This window comes from Vulpes vulpes, chromosome 3, assembly GCF_048418805.1.
Source record: "Vulpes vulpes isolate BD-2025 chromosome 3, VulVul3, whole genome shotgun sequence".
NCBI lineage: Eukaryota > Metazoa > Chordata > Mammalia > Carnivora > Canidae > Vulpes > Vulpes vulpes.
The window spans coordinates 89002646-89023485 of record NC_132782.1 but is presented as its reverse complement, the minus strand read 5'-3'; the positions used below and the strand labels follow the sequence as shown (position 1 = coordinate 89023485).

The 20840-nt window shown below is 45.7% G+C and overlaps 1 protein-coding gene across 5 annotated transcripts in view; it reads right to left on the bottom strand.

Moving 5' to 3' along the window:
- The window catches only part of CARD11 (caspase recruitment domain family member 11), a 115204-nt gene that overhangs the window by 55812 nt on the left and 38552 nt on the right, over positions 1 to 20840 (bottom strand). For 2 of the 5 annotated variants that reach the window (XM_026011348.2, XM_072753258.1), the window contains exon 1: positions 3547 to 3668. The exons of 2 other annotated variants lie outside the window; for them this stretch is intronic. The gene's annotated coding sequence lies outside the window, so the exon portion shown is untranslated. Of the gene's footprint in view, positions 1 to 3546; positions 3669 to 20840 lie in introns of those variants that run through there. One more of the 5 variants, XM_072753255.1, reaches the window with a different exon arrangement.

Here is a 20840-nt window from a genome sequence, read left to right as displayed (position 1 = left end):
ACTATGTTGGGAGCAAAATAGGTTTGTGCGTCCAGTTAAACGTCAGGTTTCTGGGAGGCAGAGAGAGAAGGAGGAAAGCACCCAGGAAGGGTCTCTTCACTCATAATTAACTGCAAAATAAACAGCTCCCCCACAGAATGGGGCCCCTCCTTTCCACCGCCCCTGCAGCCCCACATTTCAATTAGCTCTGTGTTATTCTGGTCCCCTATTACCTCCGAGAATCAAGGGCTGGCTGTAATTAATTGTGATAATGTACTCAGGGGCAGAGCCAACGGCTGCTCGGGAAGGCTGGCCGGAGAGGCTCCCCTCCAGCACGCCCTCCGTGGGCCTCCTTGGGGTTCAGTCCATACAGACTGTGGTGGGGGGGTGAGGGCAGTGGGCAGCGACCCTCACGGCTCGCTCCTGGCCTTTGCAGCATTGTGGCGCCAAGCAAGGTTCCCCTCTGCCACCTCCCCTGTGCCCCGCTTCTCTTCCCAGTCCCGGCAACAGCCTCGAACCCTCAAAGCCAATGACTCCAGAAATGAAGACGTTTGTACAGCGGAATACGATTCAGCCACGAAATGGGACCGAGGGCTGATCCTCGCTACAACACGGGCAAACCTTGAAAACGATACAAACGAAAGAGATCACACACTCGAAAGGGCCATGTGTTGTGTGATTCCATTTATGGGCAATGTCCAGAAGAGGACACAGAGAGCAGGTGTGTGGCAGCCAGGGGCTGGGGGCTGGAGGGGACAGAGGGCTGGCTGCTTACGTAGATGAGGTTTTATTTTGGGGGGTGTTGGAAATGCTTCGAGCTAGGTAGAGGCAGTGGTTGTGCAACATGAGGTGTGTGCTGAATGCCACAGAATGGTTCACTTTAAAAGGGAGGGGGGGTGGGTGGAGGGCAGCCCGGGTGGCTCAGCAGTTTAACGCCGGCTTCAGCCCAGGGCCTGATCCTGGAGACCTGGGATCGAGTCCCGCATCGGGCTCCCGGCATGGAGCCTGCTTCTCCCTCTGCCTGTGTCTCTGCCTTTCTGCCTTTCTCTCTCTCTCTCTGTGTGTGTGTGTGTGTGTCTCATGAATAAATAAAATCTTTTAAATAAATAAATAAATAAAAGGGGGGATGGGTAGGGACGCTCAGGTCATGATCCTGATCCTGGGGTCCTGGGATCGAGTCCCGCATCAGCAGGGAGCCTGCTTCTCCTTCTGCCTGTGTCTCTGCCTCTCTCTCTCTCTCTGTCTCTCATGAACAAATAAATAAAATCTTAAAAAAAAAAATAATAAAAGGGGGGGAAGGTGCTACATGAATTTCACCTCCATCAATCAGATCAGATCAAATAAATAAAAACAGCTATAATTTCTTGAGCACACATGACATGCTGGGGCCCTGCTGGGAAGGCACCATCCACTCTGATGAAGAAATGAGAGAACTGGAGGTGGGGGATGGGACTGGCAGGCGCGGGGCCGGGTCCACCAGTGAGGCCAGCACGCGTGCTCCTCCCTGCAGCGCCCTGGTGGCGGCTGGTCAGCCCCGGGTCCATGCAGCTGTGGGAATCAGGAGTGAGTCTGCAGGGGCTGCTGAGTGCAGGAAAGACCCTAGGGAGGCAGAGGCGGCCAAGGCCCGCGGCGTGCGGGTTTGAAGGCAGGACCAGGGCAGAGAAAAGGGAACAGGAACTCACAGTTTTATTTAGCACCCACAGGTGCACAGCAGAGGGAGGGAGGGAGGCGGGTGCCAGTGGGCACTGGCCGGGGGTCTGGCCAGGAAAGGACAGTCATGTCCTTCCTCCTCCTGGAACCTCCAAGACCACTGGCGGGCAGCCCCTGAACTTGAGTGATTTCCCATAGGCCGGCTCACCTGTGTTGAAGCCCCCAGGCAGCTGGAAACATGAAAACACAGAGACTCACATTTTCCACCCATCTGTGCATGATAAGGGGTGGGAGGACGGGACGAGAACGTCGCAGAACATCTCAAAACACTTCGATTTTCCTTGTTAAGGAGAGAGTTCTGTCATAAATCTCTCCTTTTTAATGATCTATTAGGTAAGAGTGTCCTTAAATGAATCTGTCCGGCCTGGAGCTGGTGGGTGTTTCTTTTCACTTTCTACCCCCCACCCCACCCCGCCCCGCAGGCGCCAGCCACTGTAGGCGAGTTTCTCTGCTGCTCTAGGTTCCTACACAGTGGGATGCAAACACTCTCCCCAGTCTCCGAGAGCAACAGGAGCAGGAATGTGGGGATCTCTACTCTCAGAGATAATCTCCAGCTTCTCGTGTGAAAACGAAAGCTCATAAATCAGATGCAAACCGGAAAGTCGGTTTTTTTTTTTTTTTTTTTGGCTTGTGTCAAATGACTCCATCACCTATAATTAAATAAGACTCCCGTCAAATCTGCACCCCGACACCACAGATCTGTTCGGACTGGAGGCTGTTGGGAGCAAGTGTTGTTAGCAGGGGATGGGGGAACCCACTGCTGCTGTGACCCTTTCTTTGCCCGTGTTTGGGGATCTGGGAAGGAGTCTGTGTGCAAAGCCAGGCTTGAAGGCCATCGTCTGGTGCTCCCTGGGTGCGTTGCCAGCCAGGGGGACCTTCCTTTGCAGGCCTGGAGGCTCCTCCACCGACCGACCCTATGCTCTACGTGACTCTGAGACACCCCCGGAATTCCACGTTCTGGCATTTTCAAGGATGCCTCAGACCCTGCTGGCTTCTTCCCATGACATCATTCAACGCTGTGTCTAATAAGCATTAAGAGCCCAGGGGCTGCAAAAGTTTTGGCCCTGCAGGACTTAATGGATTCCGGAAGCATTTCAGTAGGAAATGCAGTTACTTCCCCTCCAGCCCTGGCCCTTCTGCTTCCTAGAAAAGTCATTCACAGCCCGCTGTGCCTTTTCTGCCTGTGTTATGATCCAAGGTCTCCCACCTGGCTCTGGCTCCAGCGTGTATCACTCCCTCCCTGTTGCCTCTGGGCAGGGGCTGGGCCTTGGGTTCTCTGAAGGATCTTTAGAAACAGGCTACTTTCTTTGCATATGCTATCTTACTTAAGCTCCCAGAGGCTGCAGGATGCTCCCAGGGAGGGCGGGGATCCCCAGAGGGCAAGGGCTGGCACCTCTCTGCCCCACCAGAGCACATCTGGGCACTCACACCCACTCCTCTGCCCTCTGCTCCATCCCTCATCGGAAGAAAGTTAAAAAAAAAAAAAAACCCAAACCCACCAGCACATAAAAATGACAGCGTTCTGGTCCAAATCGATCAGGCATTTATCGAGGGCCTTCTCTGGGCTGCATTCCATGCTCTGTGCAATCAAAGTGACAGCATAAAATAGTTGCCCCAGCACCAGCTGCTGAGAGTCTACTGTGTTGTTTAAGAAATTAAGAAACAAAAAGGAACGTGCATGAAGTCATTAAACACATGGTGTGGATGAGAGCAAGAGGGATGAGGTGTAGGGAGCGGGGGTTATGCAGGAGCCCCAGCCTGCTGCAGACCCCCCCCCTCCCAGGAGAGATGGCTTCACTAGCTCAGTGCCCACGTGCCTCCGAGCAAAAGGAAGGGCAGTAGGAAAAATATACTCACATCTTTGCAAACTAGTTCGGTACTGGGTTTGCCTGAGGGGGGTCTCTGTGTGGTCCCCTCAAACTCCCTCTCCTCCAGCGCATTGCCTGCCAGGCCCCCAGAAAATGCTGATGCTGCAGGGAGCAGCGGCCTCCCCGGAAGCCAACACAACAGCCCCCTCTGAGACCGCCTCTATTTTTAGCAGGGGCAGAGGTGGAGGCTGGGGGAGGGGGCTGCCATACTTCCCTTTTTATTTTTGTTCTGAGCAGAGTCTGTGGGTGACTTTCCACAGAGGGGGTAGGCTGGAGAAGCGGAGGGGACTATGCTCTCTCTGGCAGGTGGGGCCATATCTGTCACGGGGGCGCAAAGAGGATGGGGTGCAGGAGTGGAGGGAGGGGCGGGCAGGAGACTGGCATCATTCGCACTCTGTCCTCCTGCTGGCGCCTGCCCCTGTGCCATACCTTGCCCAGGAACCACGGTCTCCTGACTGTGAACTGTACTGAGGAGGAAGTGTGGATGGAGCCTGGAACATTCCAGGAAAGATGCTTCCACAAGCCTCACACCGAGCTGCCCAGAGCCAAACACACCATCCTACTCTAGACATCCTGGCATCCACAGCTGGCCACTGACTCAGCTCCTCTCTACCTGTGTCTTCTTTGCCTTCCTATCCTGTGGGCTGCCTGCAGGCCTCTGATCACCCCATTCTCCTGGGGGAGCAGAGGTCTGTGTCCTCTGGGGGAAATGAGGGCAGCGGAAGCTGTGGGTGGATGGATAAAGGTGATGCGCATGCACACACACACACACACACACACACACACACCCCGCCAGTGATTCATAAAAGTTGGCCCTGCCCCCTTCCTAGAAGCTCCCCTCCCCTCTTCCCTCCACCTGGCTTCCCTGGGACTAACACGTCCCTACAGGGGCGGCGGAGCCAGATCCACTTCACCCTCACTCCTATGTCCCAGCCTGTATGGATCGACAGAGAAAGGACTGTTCCTTTTCCCCTTTGCTAAAATATTGCACTAAAGTCAGTGAGCTGCACGCATCTTAAGTATACAGTTCAATGAGTTTGAGAAGAAGACACCCTTATGGCCAATTAACAAGTGGAGCATGGCCAGCACCCTAGAAAGTTCCTTCATGGCCCTTTCCGTGCTGGGTCCCCACCCCCAGCCGCAACCAGTACTGGGATTTCTGCCATAAAAAAGTGGAAAAGCACAGTAAGCAGTGTGTAGGGCCTGGCTTGTTCCTCTCAGCTCCTCAGGGTGTGTGCATCTGTGGTGTGTGCCACGGGCTCGGTCCTCAACACCGAGCTTGTGTCCCACAGTTTATCTGTTTGCCTGTTGGTGGACGTATGAGTTGTGTCCCAAGTTCACTTGTTGGGGACATTCTCGGACACATTGTTACTCGGACATGTGTTGTCATTTGCTTGGGATAAATACCTAGGATTAGAATTGTTGGGTCAATTCTGCTCAACTCTGTAAGAAACTGTCACCCTGTTTTCCAAAGTGGCCTTGGCATCCTGTCCTCCTGGCGGAGCAGGTGAGAGTCCTGGCTCTGCCACATGTCCATGAGCGCTCCGGGAGTGGGGTTCCTCGGGGCAGGCCTTCTGCTTGCAGAGTGGTGACATTGTCCCACCGCCGCTGCCAGCCCACGCTTGTGACTCCTGCCTGTTTCTCTACCTGGTCCTCTCAGGTTGATGTCCCCCTGCCATGTGTCCTGGGTTGGACAGTGTGCCCCTCTTGAGAGCATGACCGTACATGGTAAGAGAATCTTTGCAGACGCACCTAAGTCGAGGTCTTCCTGGAATAGGGTGTCCCTGAATCCAGTGACACACAGACACAGAGGAAAGACGGCCATGTGGCTGTGGAAGCAGGGGTGGGGGGTGGCTGCAGGCCGAGGAACAGCAGAGCCACCCACACCTGCAAGAGGCAGGTGAGCATCCTTTCCTGGAGTCTCCGAGGAAGCGCGGCCTTGCGTGGCCTTGCCCTGCTCTCACCTTGATTTCCGACTTCTGGCCTCTAGACTTTGCTTTGTTTAACTGGTTCCTGGTAATCTGTTACGGCAGCTTCAGGGAGGCAAGAGCCCTGCAACACCTCAGGAGCTCTTGCTCGACTTGGGGGCTGGAGGGAAAGACCAGGGGACTGGAGGGAGAGACCGGGGGGCTGGAGAGAGAGACTGGGGAGCTGGACGGAGACACCGGGAGGGCTGCCTGGTGGAGGCGGCCCTCAAGACAGGGGCATGGCCACCCCTCAGAACTCACTGCCTGACCTCGTGTCCTCCCTTTGCGTTGCATCCGTCACAGCCAAGCAGAAGCCAAAGGTCAGGGGCCTGTGGACGCGCTCATTCAGGGCAACCTCTGGGCATGGTGGGTGTGGCCGGGCTGCAGTGCATCCTCTGAGCCCCCGGGTTCTCTGCTGTCGCATGGGGACCATGACAGTGCCAGCCTCACTGGGGGTGTGAGGATGAAGACGTGACGTCTGGAGAATGTGAGCCCAGCACCTGCAGGTGACCAGCGCTCAGGGCTTGGGCGCTGCCTATTCTCCCATCAGGGTGCCCCTGCCTGGCTCTGCTCAGAAGGCCAGTATCGGTCCTGAGGTCAGGAAGGGGTTTTGGCATCTCCTGGTCCTAACTGTTGTGTGAGTGGAAACGAACAGGAAGGAGGTCAGCACGTCCCCCTCCCTGGGCAGGGAGGAGCTCCAGGAGAACCTCCTAGGGGAAGCTGATCTTTATTCTTCTGGGTTCCTGTGCTCTGATTCTGAAAGCTGGGCCCTACCCGAACACAATGGAAGGGAAGTGCTGCTCCACTGCAAACCCTTTAGTTGGCCAGCAGTCCCATGTGGCAGTGGCCGCTACCCAGAAAGCCGAGGCTGGGAGAAGTCGTGGGATTTGCCTGAGGTTGCACAGAGTCTTGGTCTGCTCCTGTCGCTACAACAAAATCCCTCAGACCCAGGGGCTTAAACAACTCATTTCTCATGGTTCTGCAGACTGGGAGGGTCAAGGTGTTGGCAGGTTCGGTGTCTGGTTCCCGGGTGGCCGCCCTTCCATGGTGTCCTCACCTGGCCTCTCATTGATGTGTGCTCATAAAGACAGCTGTGCCATCTCTTCCTTTCCCTATAAGACCCCTAACCCCATCACCAGGGCCCCACCCTCATGACCACATCTAACCCTAACTACCTCACCTCCAAACTACTCCATCGGGGCTTGGGGCCTCCACACATGAATTCTGGGGGCCACAACACACGGGCAGCTGCGGGAGGGTTTATGGTCTGGCTCTGTGTGGGATCCAAGGCATGCTCCCATGTCTCCCACAGGGCCTCCCTCTACCTGGTCTGCTGTGGGCAGCATTGGGGCACTGTCCACGGAGTGACGACTCCCTGACTCCCCAGCAAATCCATGGAAAGGAAGCACCATGGTGAAGCCTCCATCGTTGATGGTCAGAACACAAGGTAATGGGTTTCAGATCCAGGAGGGGTCTCTGGCATCATTTCAGCTGCCCACACAGTGAATTCCCAGGTAGCCAATCCAAGTACCGACAGGTGGCATGGAGTTCTCGCTGAAGGAAAACTATCCATGAGTGGCCCGATGCCTGCTACATGCAGACTCAGCTGGCCCTTCGTGGGCATTCCCGCAGGTAGCCTTCCCCATGGCTGCCCTGTGGCGGAGGGCGCTTTACCCTCCATGTTGCAGAAGAGGGTCTGGACACCAGGGCCCACCCCTGGTCTTCTCTATCTCTGCACACTGGTCTTTCCATCATTTCACATTTTTCTTCTTCCCATGGAGAAAACAAATCCTTCTAAGTGGAGATAAACCTACCAGCACCAGGCTGAGTGAAGCTGCTCACTCCCAAAGGGACTTCAGCGGAAAGGGTGTCCGACCAAGTGGCAGGGCGGGGCCAGATGCCCTTCAAGTCTTTACGTCTCCACCAGGGAGACAAGAATGTACTTAATTAAGAATTCTTCTCTGGACTGGATGAAGTGATGCCCACCAGGCTTCCAAAGGATGCAGATGAAGGGTGCCAGGCAGGCAAGGGCAGAAGCAGCTGAATTCTCACCAGCAGCCGCCGAGGAGTTAGTGAAGGTTCCCTGACCCCTTCGGGGGAGGCAGCAGGCACTAAGTGACATGTGAAAGGAAGTGGCATCCAAGAGCTTCCTGCACACACACCCAGTGAAGTTTAAGCCTGAGTAGTAGGTGAAGAAAGATTTCTCTAATATGGCAAGAAGAAGGGGGGAAAAAAAAACCCAACACAAAACATCCGGCCCTGTAATAAAAACAGCAGCCTCATGGGGGCTGGGGGACCCTGGACACAAAACACGCCCCAGGTGGACTAGCGCTCTGGTGTACCAGCCGCATCCCCGAGGCCCTGGCCTGTCCTGCCAAGGTCCCAAATGCGTTCAGGCCCGCCCAAGGACGATGGATTCAAACTCTTCCTCTGTGTTATTTGTTTTATTTATCTCCGCCTTGAAACCGTAGTTCTAAATAGTGTAGGCCCTTGACTGCTGACTCAGCTGCCAGAGCCAAAACTCATAAAATCCTATTTCAAAAAGGTCCAATGATTTTATTTTCTGACCATAAATATGAAATTTAATTAGCAGCTTGCTGCTAATGAAGTCGCCATGGAAGCCAGCCTGGAGACGAAGAGCAGGAAGAGACATCCCGCATTAAACAGAATCTGCTGCCCTGTTAACCCTTGCCTCTCCCCCTGCCCTTCGCCAGATCCCCGAAGCCTGGAGAGCAGAGAGCAGCCTCGGATCTGGAAGGTCACTTAGAGACTGGGATGCGGGTCAGATGTCCCCTCCCAGTTGGTGGTAAGCCCCTGGGCACTCTGGCCTGGCTCTGTCTCCACAGCAGGGCAGGGGTGCTGGAAAGAGGCTGAAGGAAAAAGCACTAGCGCTTAGAAAGAGCTGCCGATACTCTGCTTCACTGGACATCAACTTGGGGGTAATTCACACTTGACTGAACACGCAAAACCCTGTGCCCACCCTGTGCCTGGCCTCGGTTTCTCTTTTATAAAATGAAAATCTATAAATAATCTATAAATAGTTCATCTATAAAATAGGCATAATACCCACAGCTGGTGGAATTTTAGTGATGATGGAACATATTTCTAAAGCCCGTGCCTGGAATATATATAGCAGGTGCTTGATAAATGGGAGACTTCATTATTATTATCCTTGTATGAGTTCATTCGTTAAATTCAAAGTCCAGAACTCGCTAAGATTCTGAAGTCTTATTGAGAAGAAATGGACTATTTCAAGCATCATTCAAGAAGCTGAAGGTGAACATGAAAAACCCAATCCATACAATCGGTGCTAAAATAATGCAAACATCAACCAAAGTGTGTCCGGTGTCACAGTGTCTAAGACCCAGGTGTGTGTGGATGGGGTGAGGGTGCATCAGACCTCACGTGCAGAGGTCATGGCTGTGCACATGCACAGACTCTGCAAACACAAACTCCTGTTAGACCTGAGAGCCTCCTTCCCTCCTGATAGAAGCTGAAGCAGTGAACTTCAGACTTAGTTTGCAGTCAGGGCGCACAATATTACATTCTAGAACAAAGTTTATGGCAGAAGGTAATAGAGTTTTGAGATTTGTTTTCTTTCTTGCCTTTTTTTTTTTTAAATTGAAGCATATTGCAATTCTGCTGGCATTTGAGTTCTTGAACAAGTAGGAAGAGTATGTTCCAGCTCCTTGTGGCTCTGCAGGGAATTCTTCTAGGGTCACGACTGAGATTTCTGGGATGCTAGAGCCTGAACTCCCTCAGGTATAACTGTCAGCCCCAACAGGTGCAGCTGGCTTTGAGGGTTAAATGTCATAGATAAACTATGCTATGTAAATCCAAACCTCTTGTTTCCATTTACTAGGATTAGCGGAATGATCTCCTCTACACCACAGGCATCAGATGATTCCCCATATGAGGAACTGCTCTGGCTCATAGTCTGAAATCTCTCACTGATCGGTGTGCCCACGGCATCAGCACCATCTGGAGCATATTGGACCTGCAGATCTTCAAGTCCCATCTCAGATCTTCTGAGTCAGAGCTTGCATTTTAACAAACTCCCTGGGAGACTCATGCACACAGAAGTGCAGTTCTAACTCAATCCTCACTGTTTGCAGAGATGCAGGTTGCTGACTTGCCTGTTCACTCCCCTTCCAAGTCTTCTAGAATGTTTGTTTGACACCTGTGCTGGTCTCTCCTGGACCACACATTGCCTGGCCTTTGATGGAGCTTCTGACTTTCCATTTTGGCTCAACATATTCAAGATCTTAGGGGTGACTGAGCTCTGAATGGGACCAGGTCTTCTTACTTCATGCCTCAGTGGCCCTCATTTTGTCATGGCCTTGTATGCAAGGCAACAGCTCAGGTACACTTGCTTCACTCCTGATCAACAACATCACTTGGAAACAATTTCTAAAACTTGAGGACCAAAAAACAAAACAAAACAAAACAAAAACAAAAACAAAAAAACTTGAGGACCCGGGCTCTGCTGCCCATTACAAATCTCTGTTTCCAACAATCATCTTCCAATGAGTCATGGAAAAACACCGTTTACTTGTAGCTAGTCCTTCTGTAAAATGAAGTAAGGATTCTTTTGCAAAGTAAGGATTAAGCCCCACGATTATTTCCTATAAAATTCCTGTATTTTATACAACACGATTTTTGGGTGTGCTTGAAGTGTTATTTGTGGACAGGTTTCCCCATGATTTCTACTTACAATAAATCCTAAATGACTGCATACCTTTTATAAAACTTTCTTACCTGGTTGGTAAATTCAGATCAATCATGAGGTATGCAGAAAGTAATACATTGTGAATAACAGTAAAAATATTAAACAATTATAAAGTGTGACAAGATATTTGAAACAACTGTTTGTCAACGCTGGAATAGGTCGCTTAGGATGACCATAACTGAAGATAAAGTTCAGGAGGTAAACCTCATGACTGCTCTGGCTTTTTGCCTGGTTGTACTTTACATAGTATAGGCAAAAAGGTGGAGCCCAGAGCATGGCAGCTTCACCAAACTGAGGACACAGAGATTAGAGTTCAGGACTACTGGAGTCTGCAATTTGAGAGGAAGGGCACCAAGACGAAATATACAGCACAGAGTGGCTAAATACTGAACTACATTTTTAAAAAAGATTTTATTTATTTATTCATAGGAGATAGAGATAGAGATAGAGAGAGAGAGAAAGGCAGAGACATAGGCAGAGAGAGAAGCAGGCTCCATGAAGGGAGTGCGATGTGGGGCTCAATCCTGAGATTCCAGAATCACACCCTGAGCCAAAGGCAGGCACTCAACCACTGGGCCACCCAGGTGTTCCTTGAACTACAGCTAAACAAGTAAGAGCTTGGCAGAGAAAAACTGCTTATGACCCGAGAAGTTTCAGATGACACACAGGACTCAGAGATGTTGGGGCTCCAACTAGCCAGACTGGAGAGACTTCAGAGTTCAGAGACCCAGAAAGTCTATATCTTCAGAGTAGGACTACTCTAACTCCAAAATAAAGAGAGCTCTAGATATACCTACCAAAGCTTAAAAATAAGGTTCAAATGGATCAGGCCTATTCATACATAAATTTACTCTTTGCTAGGTCAAAACTTACCACAAATTACAATCAAATCCAGAAACCTGGTATCCACAATGCCCAGAATTCAAGAAAAATTTTCACTAGACATGTGTATAAGCTGACAAATTTGACTCATAACTAGAAGGAAAAAAAAACAGTCAATAGAAACAGATCCAGAAGTTACAGAAATTTTGGAATGTGCACACTAAGACTTTAAAACAGTTATTATAAATATGTCAAAGATTTAAAGAAAATGAACATAATAAAAAAACAGGTATGAAACAAGAAACAACTAAATGGAAATTCCAGAGGTCAAAATTAGAATATATATAAGTTATACATTCAAATAGATGGGTTTAACAACCACTTGGACACTGCAGAATAATTGGTGAACTTGAAAACAGGGCAACAGAACCAATAACCTCAGGCACAGAGGGGAAGAAAGGCTGAAAAAGCCGAACAGAAAATTAGTGAATTGTGGGATAATATCCTGTGGTCTAACATTCATGTAATTGGAGTCTCAGAAGGAGAAGAGAAAGAGAAATTGTGGGAGAGAAATTACTTTTAGAATGTTTCCATATTTGATGAAAGATATCAACCCACAGATTCAAGAACCTCAATGAACTTGAAGCAAAATAAACACAAAACTGTACAAAGGCATATCTCAAATTGCTGAAAATTGAATATAAAGAGAAAAAATTTCAACCAAAGAGAAAAAAGATACACTCTATACAATGGAATAGTGATAAGAATTATTGTTTATCTCTCATGGGAAACAATATGAGAGAGAAAAAAATAGAACTACATCTTTAAAGTGCTGACACAAAAAAGTCAACCTGGAGTTATCTGGTGAGATATCTTACAAAAACAGAAGGAAAAAAAGCTCTTTCTTTGATAAAAAGCTGAAAAAATTCATCACAGCAGAACTGTGGTATGAAGAATGTAACAAATAGTCTTCAGAAGGAAAAAAAGAATGATACCAGATGGAAAATTGGATCTGCATGAAGAATGGAAGAGTGCCAAAAATAGTAAACATGTAAGTATATATTTTTCATTTTTAATTTCTTTAAAAGATAAGTGATGACTTAAAGCAAAAATACAACAATCTATTGTGCATTTTATAACATGTAGAAAGTACATGTCAATGGAACACAAGGATGAGAGAGGATTAAATCAAAGTATACTATTGTAAGTCTTTATTTTTTTTTATTTATTTTTTTTTTATTTTTGTAAGTCTTTATACTAGATGTAAAGTGAAATAAGTACAAGGTAGGTGTGGTAAGTTAAAGATGCATTTTATAAACCATAGAGCAACTGTGCATACACACAAGCAGCACAAAGAGGTAGGCTAAGAAGTCAACAGAGGAGATAAAATGGAATACTAAAAAATACATTGATTAATCCAAAGAAAGGCAGGAAAGGAGGAAAAATAAAACAAAGAATGGGTGCATCATAAAGAAAACACTCAGATGGTAAATGTAAATGGCCTAAACACTTCAATTAAAAGGTAGAGACTATTAGGGCGAATTTAAAAAAATACTCAACTATACGTTGTGTATAAGAGACACATATTAAATATAAAGACAGAAGTAAGATAAAAGTATAAACAAAGAAACACTATTCATAAAACCTGGAATGGCTATACTAGTATCACAAAAGTAGGCTTTGGAAAAGGAGTATTACTAGAGGTAAAGAGGGACATTTTGTAATGATAATAGAGTCCATTCATCCAGAAGTTATAACAGTCCTAAATGTGTACGCATCTAATTGTAGAGCTTCGAAACACATGAAGCAAAAAATGGATAAAACTGAAAGGAGGATTATACAAATCAACAATTATAGTTGTAGATTTCAACGCTCCTCTCAGTTATCAGGACAAGTAGATAAAAATCAAGGACACAGAAGATTTGAACAGCATTATCAACCAACTTGACCTAAATGGCATTTATAAAACATGACAGCTAACAATTGTGGACCACCTGGAGAATACATGTCCTTTTCAAGTGTGTATGAAACACTCACCAAAACCTTAATTTGGGCCATAAGACAAGTGTCAATAACTTTAAAAGAATGAAAATGATATAAAATATGTTTTCTTGCAGAAAAGGAATTAAGTTGGAAATTGATCATTAAAAATATCTAGATATTTAAAATGAAATGACACAGTCCTAAATAGCCCATTGCTCAAAGAAGAAGCAAGAGAAATTTCAAAAATATTTTGAACTGAATAGAAATAAAAACACAATATAAAAAATATGTGGCATATAGCTAGCTAAGCAATGCTTAGAGGGAAATTTATAATTTTAAAGGCTTATATTAGAAAAGAAGAATGATTTAAAATTAATTATCTAAATATCTACATTAAGAAGCTAGAAAAATCAAAGTAAGTAGAAGAAAGGAGACAATAAGGGTAATAGTGGAAAACAATAAAATAGAAAATATAATAGCAGTTTGAAAAAATACACAAAATAAATTCTTTGAAAAGATTAACAAAATTGATAAGCCTCTAGCTAGACTGATTAAGGAAAAAATGAGAAAACAAAATAATCAATATTAAGTATCAGAGATGACATGTAACTATGGATCTACCAGGCACTGATAGGATAGTATGGGAATATTATGAAAAACTTTATGTCCACAAATCCTATGCATAGATGAAAAGGACAAAAATTATTCAAATGACACAAATTCCCAAAATTGACCTAAGAAGAAAGAGACAATTTGAGTTAGCTTATCAATTAAAGAATTTGAAATCATTATCAGAAACTCTCCTACAAAAAAAAGAAAAAAAAGAAACTCTCCCACAAAGAAAGCTCTAGACTCATCTGGTTTCACTTGTGAATTCTATCAAATACTTAAGATAGAAATTACACCAATTTTACATAAACTCTTTTAAAATAGAGAGAAGTAATACTCCCCATCTCATTTTATGTGCCCACCATTATGCTGATTCCAAAACCAAATGAAGACAGTACAGAAAAAAACAAAACAAAACAAAACCAGTACCCTTCACAAAAATAGATGAAAAAATCCTTAATGTAATTTTGGCACAAAATTTCAGAAATATATAGAAAGGATAATACATCATGACCAAGTGCGGGTTGATTCCAGGAATACAAGGTTAGTTCAACATTCAAAAATCAACCAATGTAATTCATCATATTAAGAGACTAGAGGGGAAAAAAAAATATGATTATCTCAATAGGTACAGAAATCATTCAGCAAAATTCAACACTCATTCACATTAATAGCCCTCAGCAAACTAGAATAGGAGGAATTGCTCTCAAGCTGATAACAGCTAGCACCATACTTCAGGATAAGAGCCCAAGTGCTGGGGCACCTGGGTGGCTCAGAGGTTGAGCGTCTGCCTTCAACTTAGGGTGTAATCCTGGGGTCCAAGGATCAAGTCCCGCACTGGGCTCCCTGAGAGGAGCCTGCTTCTCCGTCTGCTTATGTCTCCTCCTTTCTCTCTGTGTCTCTCATGAATAAATAGAATCTTAAAAAAATAAATAAATAAAGAGGCTAAGTGCTTTCTCTCTAACATTGGAAACAAAGCAAAGATATTTACTCAAACCATTTCTCTTCAATATTGTACTGGAGTTTCTGGATGTGCAATAAGACAAGAAAAAGATATAAAGGAAATGAAGATTAGAAAGGAAGAGGTAAAAATGTCATTATTTGCAGACATCATGATTGTGTACAGAAAAAAATACAAAGGAATCTATAAAAACATACTAGAATATCAATAATAACTACTCATTATTAATCACAAATTTAGCAACAACACAGAATGCAAGGTCAGTATTCAAAAATTTAAAAAAAAACTAAGAAACATTAAAATACTTTAGAGTTAAATACAATGAAAGATATATGAAATGTCCACACTGGAAACTACAAAGCATTGCTAAAAAAATAAACAAAATAAAGAAGCCCTAAACCAAATGGTGAGGTATATCATATTCATGGATTGGAAGGCTCTTCAATATCATTAAGATATTAAGGTGTCTGTTAGGTCTAAATTTACCTACAACCTCAATACATTTCAATCAAATATCAAAAAGCTTTTTTGGTATAGCATTAGCAAACTAGTTCTAATATTTATATAGGAAGGCAAGGAATAATCCTGGGGAAAAATACAAAATTGGAAGAATATGATATAAATTAATGTATATTAATTATATATGTATATGTTATATACCCATTTATATGTTATATATTACATTATTATATAATGTATAATTATAGCTTATATATTTATATAGAGATATGATTTCTTTTCTTCTTATTCTTTTTTAAGATTTTATTTATTCATGAGAGACACAGACAGAGAGGCAAAGACATAGGCAGAGTGAGAAGCAGGCTTTCTGTGGGAAGCTTGATGCAGGACTCAATCCCAGGACCCGGGGATCACAAGCTGAGCCAAAGGGAGACTCTCAACCACTGAGCCACCCAGGCGCCCCAGTAGATAGGATTTCAAGGCTTACTCTAAAACTATAATCAACAAGACTCTTGTTGAGTAAACTTAGGCAACAAATCAATGAAATGGAGTAGTGAGTCCCAAAATAGATCTATAGCTACATAGCTAATTTTTGCCAAAGACACCAAAGCAATTCAAAGGTGGCAGAAAAGTGTTTATAATGTGCTGGGAACAACTGGATATCCACAAGGAAAAATATAAGCCTCAACTCCTACCTCACCCTAGATGCTAAAATTAACTCAAGATAGAGCACAGATTTAAACCTAAAAACAAAACAAACAAAAACAAAAACACCCCACCTAAAATCCAAAACTATAATGTTTGGAGAAGAAAAAGAGACTATCTTTACAACCTCAAGGTGGGCAAAGATTTCCTAGATCCAGAAAGCACTAGCCACAAGACTGAAGAAAGGAAAGAAAATCAATTAACTTCATCAAAATAAAAAACTTGAAAAACCACCCATTAAAAACACTAGTAGGAAAATGAATAGGCAGGGTGCTTGGGGGGCCCAGTTGGTGAAGCATCTACCTTTGGCTCAGGTCATGCATGATCTCAGGATTCTGGGATCCAGCCCTGCATCAGGCTCTCCACTCAGCGGGGAGTCTGCTTCTTCCTCCTAGCTCTCCCTCTGTGCTATCTCTCTTTCTTAAATAAATAAACAAAACATCAGAAAAAAAAAAGAAAAATTAATAGGGAGGCTCCAGACTTGGTAGAAATTGTTGCAGTACATATACTCCTGATAAAGGACTGGTACCTAGAATATATAAAGAACCCCTAACATAAAAACCAAACAGTAATGAATCCAAAAGTGGATGGAAGACTTGAACAAGTATTTCAGAAAGAAAGAAATAAAATGGCCTATAAGACATGAAAAAGAACTCAAGATCACTAGTCACCAGGGGTCTGCAAATTAAAAGAACAAGAATAACATCACGCAGCCACTAGAACATATAATAAAGAACTGAGAACACCAAATGTGGGGAGGACCGGGCAAACGAGAACTCCAATACCCAGCTGGTAGGGTTGTGGAATAATATAGCCACCTTGAAAAACGGTCTGGCAGCTCTTGCAAAATTAAACATACATTTGTCCCATGATCCAGCAAAGACCTGGGGTCCTAGCACGCAGGACCCTTGGAACCTACTCCAGTGAGTGAAAACACATCCACACAAAGATTGGCACACGGATATTTAGTACAGCTATACTCATGATAGTCAAAGACTGGAAACTAATGTCTATCAACAGGAGGATGGATAAATAATCTGTAGTAACAGGAAGAAATAGAAAGGAATGAACATACATATGATGAACCTCAAAAATACGCAGAATGAAAGATGCCAGGCGTGGGATCCTCGCTGTGTGAAGTTCTCAAACGCAAGGCATCCAACACCAAAGAAGCAGGAGCATTGGCTGTTTCTGGTGGGACAGGGTGTTGCCTGGGAGACACACCAGGGAACTTGCTGCCTGGCGTTGGGAAGTGGTTTATATTTGATGGGATATGGGTCACAGTTTTCAAAAAGGATGAAATCGTATACTCTACCCTTCAGATCTGTGTTTTACAGGGTACAATGAGGTCTCCATTAGAAAAAGAAATTAGAATTAGTGGATTCAAGGTGACCGCTGTGATGCAAAGTTGTACTTTCACTCACTACCATCTGAAATGGTCTCATGGTGAGTGGGGGAGGGAGGAAGAACTGTGGCAGACAGCCCACCCCAGGGATGAGCTCAACCCCACTGGAGTCCTTGGCATTGTGTGAGCACCAATCTCCAAGTGTGTGGAAGTACGAAACGGTTGAGCACTGCCTCGTTAGTCTATCTGGCTTAAAAACAACAGAAATTTATTCAGGCCTCAATTTCGGAGGCAGGAAGCCTGAAGTCAAGGTGTGGGCTAGATTAGTTCCTTCTGGAGGCTCGAAGAGAGTGTATCTATTATTCTAGGCCTCTCTCTCTCAGCTTCTGGCAGTTTCTGGCAATCCTCGGCATCCTTGACTTGTAGCCACAGCTCTCCAATCTTTGCTTCCCTGGCTCTGGCTTTCTTCTCTGCAAATCTGTAGATCCTCTTTTCTTTTTTACAAGGGCACCAGTCATGGGATTTAGGAGCTACTCTTAACCAGTATAAACTCATCTGAACTATGAAAAGTTCATAGTCAGAAAAGACTCATTTCTTTCTTTTTTTTTTTTTTTTTTAAGATTTTATTCTTATTTATTTGAGAAAGAGCATGAGAGCATAATGGAGGGAGGGGAAGAGGAAGAAGCAGACTTCCCACCGAGCAGGGGAGCCCAATGCGGCGCTTGATCCCAGGACCCTGAGACTAAGACCTGAGCCAAAATCAAAAGTCGGCTGCTTAACCAAGTAAGTCGCCCAGGAGCCCCTACAAAGACCCTATTTCTTTTTTCTTTTTAACTTCAATTAGCCCACATACAGTATATCATGAGTTTCAGAAGTAGTGTTCAATAAATCATCAATTGCATAGAACATCCAGTGCTCATCACATCACATGCACTCCTGAATGCCCATCACCCAGCTACCCCAACCCCCTACTTGCTTCCCCTCCAGTGACCCTCAGTTTGTTTCCAAGAAACAAACTCAGAATCTCAGGATTTGTCTCCCTCTCTGATGACCTCTCATTCAGTTTTCCCTCCTTCTCCTATGATCCTCTGCACTGTTTCTTAAATTCCACATATGAGCGAAACCATATATAATTGTCTTCCTCCAATTGACTTATTTCACTCAGCACAATACCCGCCAGTTCTGTCCACGTCTATGTAAATGGTAAACATTCCATTGTATATATAGACCACATCTCCTTTATCCATTCATCTGTCAAAGGACATCTGGATTCTTTCCACAGTTTGGCTATTGTGGATATTGCTGCTATAAACATTGGGGTGCAGGTACCCCTTTGGGTCCCTACATCTGTATCTTTGGGGTAAATAGCAGTGCAATTGCTAGGTTGTAACAAAGACTATTTCTAAATAAGGTTTCATTCTGAGATTCCAGGTGGACATGAATTCTGGAGGACAGTCTGAACCCATATGGTGTGCCCTCTGGTCCCCCAAGTTCACATCCATTCCACCTGCAAAATACATTCACCCCCTAAGTCTGTAACTGTCTCCAGAAGGCCCCTGTTAACATACACAAGTCCCCTGGGAAGAGAGGCTACACTGGCATATCTCTTCCAGGTATGTCCCATCGGAAAGCTGTAATTTGCCTTAAAAGGCTCAGGGATCCTGGTCCCTGGCAGAAGAGACAAAGTCAGGTAAGTTTCAACCCAGGTGAAACGGGCAGAGCTTCTTCAGGGAACAGCAAAGGGCCTGGGTCTCTAAGGGGGCTTTGAACAGCTCACATCTAGGTTTGGGATATGCAGGCCCAGGCAACATAGGTGCAGCAAATGCATATTTTTCTGCATTAAAATTCAAAAGAGCAACATGGGCACTCATTCAGGCCACTCTTCCATCCAACACAGGGTTGCAGAAGGCACTTCCTGCGGTTACTGGGAGAAGGTGTCTGGTGGCCATCCTAGATTGGCACTTGATCCACTTGGAGGCACGACTGAAATCTCTAGGGCCCTGAGAAACTTGGAACACATGGGGAAAAAACACGTTTGGGGGATCCCTGGGTGACTCAGTGGTTTAGCGCCTGCCTTTGGCCCAGGGTGTGATCCTGGAGTCCTGGGATCCAGTCCCGCGTCGGGCTCCCTGCATGGAGCCTGCTTCTCCCTCTGCCTGTGTCTCTGCCTCTGTGTGTGTGTGTGTGTGTGTGTCTTTCATGAACAAATAAGTAAAATCTTTAAAAGAGAAAAAACACGTTTAGAGGGTTGAACACGTGGGTTCTATACATGAATGCTTTTGCCAGACAGAAGCTCAGAAGTCTGCACAAATGTCTGAAGCTCAGTCAAAAGTGCTCAGGTCTCTGCTGGTAACTCCACTGGCTCCAGCTGCAGTAACAGAGCCCCCCAGATTGGGGCCTTAACCAATAGATATTTATTTCTTGTAGTTCTGGGGGTTCCAAGTCCAAAGATCAAGGTGCTAGCGGGGTTGGCTTCTGGCAAGAACTTCTTCCTGGCTTGCAAACGGGAGCCTCCCTGTGTGCCTGCATCCTCCTCTTATGACAGTGACAGTAATTAAGTGTGCCATTTCTTCTCCATCCTGACAAGACGTGTGAACCACATGGACGTCTTTAAACAAAGGGGACTTTGCTGATAGCAGCCAGATGAACAGCGTTCTTCAGACTCTTTCTTGCAATGCTGCTATTGCTCAGCATATCTCACAGAACTGCCTCCAAATTGCTCCCAGTGACACTTTATAAGTTATGGTCCCAAAGCTTGAGAATCCCAAAGGGGAAGGATTCCAGTCCCTTTGTGTGGGGCGACGCTATCCCTGGAGAAGATGGGGACTAGCACAGCAGCCCCGCCCAAGAGCTTTGGTTCCTCATGCCCCTGCACCTGCCCACCCACGCTGTTCCCTGGGCCTGGGATGCAGATTCTTGATGCTGGAGGTCGGAGGTGCAGCCTCGAATCTGCATGTTTAATGCGATGCTGGCCAGGAGGTACCATTTTGAGTGGCAAAGCCTTCAGCCCCTTTGTCAGTCACCAACAGCTGCCATCAGCCATGGGACTAAACCCATAAAGGCAATTTCTCATGAAATCCTTATGACAGCCGCAAGAGGACAGCTTTGGAATCACGTGCACTTGACAGGGACCCAGCATCTGGAGACAGCAGGTGACTGGTCCAAGGTCCCTGGAGTGGGTGGTATGGTCAAGATTTGAATCCAGATCAGGTAACAGATGCTCATTTCCCTGCCACCTTCTTTTAAATGCCAGGTGACGTGAGATTGACCATGTTTTTGGTTGAATCTCTCCTCTTCCTGCCTTCTGCTAGCCAGCTGGGATGAAAATCTATCACGGAAGGACAGAAATGGGGACTCGGGAACACATCAAGAATAACAAAACAGAGGTAACAAAGACAGAGGTGACTTTTTCAGGTCTCCTATCACCGGCCGTGATTAATTTACAGCTTTTTACATGCTAATGTTTTCCTGCCTTCTGCCAGTAATAAATAACCAATATGCTTTAATACCTAGTTATTATTCATCCCTTTCAGAAATTTGGATTTTGATTCTTCACTGCAGTTCAATCACATTGAATTTCTTTAACCAGGACAGCTCCATTAAGATTCGCCTCCAAGGACATCCTGGCAGGGCGGTGACAGTAATGGATAATGGGTGACAAGAGAGTGGGGAGCTGCGGCACAAAATATTAGCAGCCATGGAG